Here is a 1,667-nt window from a genome sequence, read left to right as displayed (position 1 = left end):
CCACAGGTTCACCACTCTCTGGGTGAAGAAATCCCTCCTCATCTCTGTCCTAAATGGCTTACCCCTTATCCTTAGACTGTGACCCCTGGTTCTGGACTCCCCCACCATCGGGAACATCCTTCCTGCATCTAGTCTGTCCAGTCCTGTTAGAATTTTATGAGTTTCAATGAGATCCCCTCTCATTCTTCTAAACTCCAGCGAGTATAAGCCCAATCGACCCAATCCTCATACGTCATTCCTGCCATCCCAGGTATCAGTCTGGTGAATCTTCGCTGCACTCCCTCCATGGCAAGAACATCCCTCCTCAGATAAGGCGACCAAAACTGCACACAATACTCAAGCTGTGGTCTCACCAAGTGCAGGAGATGCAACACCTGCCCTTTTACCTCCTCCCGTCCCACTGTCCAGGGCCCCAAACACCCCTTCCAGGTGAAACAGTGATTTACTTGTACTTCTTGCAATCTAGTATACTGTATTCGCTGCTCACGATGTGGTCTCCTCTACACTGGGGAGACCAAACGCAGATTGGGCGACCGCTTTGCGGAACACCTCCGTTCAGTCCGTAAGCGTGACACCCCCGCCGAGCTTCCGGTGGCCTGTCACTTTAATTCTCCACTCCCACTCAGACCTTGTCATCCTCGGCCTCCTACACGGTTCCAGTGAAGCTCAACGTGAGCTCAAGGAACAGCACCTCATCTTTCGATTAGGCCTTCTGGACTGAACATGGCGTTCAACAATTTCAGACCACAACCCCTGCCCCTATTTTTTTTCCCGCATTTATTTTACATTTTTTGCTCATTCTGCCAGTTACACTTCATCCAGAATGCTGGGTCCAGGGAGCGGAAGGGACTGGGAATCCAGGCCAAGGACAGAATGCCCGCGCGAGTGTGAGAGTCTTGATTCCTGCGGGCATTGCTGCTCTGTCCACTCCCCAGCCCGCCCTCACCGTGCTCAAAGCAAAGGCCTAAAGGGTGGGAAGCGAAGAGGAGGTGAATTCGCACTTAGCCATGGTCGCCTATAATACGACTTGTATCAAGAAGCTGGGGTTGTTCTCCTTGGAGCAGAGAAGGTTAAGGGGAGATTGACCAGAATGGGACCAGGGATGAGGTACTTCAGTGATGTGGAGAGACTGGAGAAGCTGGGGTTGTTCTCCTTAGAGCAGAGAAGGTTAAGGGGGAGATTGACCAGAATGGTACCGGGGATGAGGGACTTCAGTGATGTGGAGAGACAGGAGAAGCTGGGGTTGTTCTCCTTGGAGCAGAGAAGGTTAAGGGGAGATTGACCAGAATGGGACCAGGGATGAGGTACTTCAGTGATGTGGAGAGACTGGAGAAGCTGGGGTTGTTCTCCTTAGAGCAGAGAAGGTTAAGGGGAGATTGACCAGAATGGTACCAGGGATGAGGGACTTCAGTGATGTGGAGAGACTGGAGAAGCTGGGGTTGTTCTCCTTAAGGGCAGAGAAGGTTAAGGGGAGATTGACCAGAATGGGACCAGGGATGAGGGACTTCAGTGATGTGGAGAGACTGGAGAAGCTGGGGTTGTTCTCCTTAGAGCAGAGAAGGTTAAGGGGAGATTGACCAGAATGGGACCAGGGATGAGGGACTTCAGTGATGTGGATAGACTGGAAGAGTTGGGGTTGTTCTCAAGGGCAGAGAAGGTTAAGGGGA

Source organism: Somniosus microcephalus, unplaced genomic scaffold (assembly GCF_052327205.1).
Source record: "Somniosus microcephalus isolate GS21.2 unplaced genomic scaffold, FLI_Smic_1.0 unresolved_chr9, whole genome shotgun sequence".
Lineage (NCBI taxonomy): Eukaryota > Metazoa > Chordata > Chondrichthyes > Squaliformes > Somniosidae > Somniosus > Somniosus microcephalus.
The sequence above is the reverse complement of the archived record's forward strand: the minus strand, read 5'-3'. Positions refer to the sequence as shown.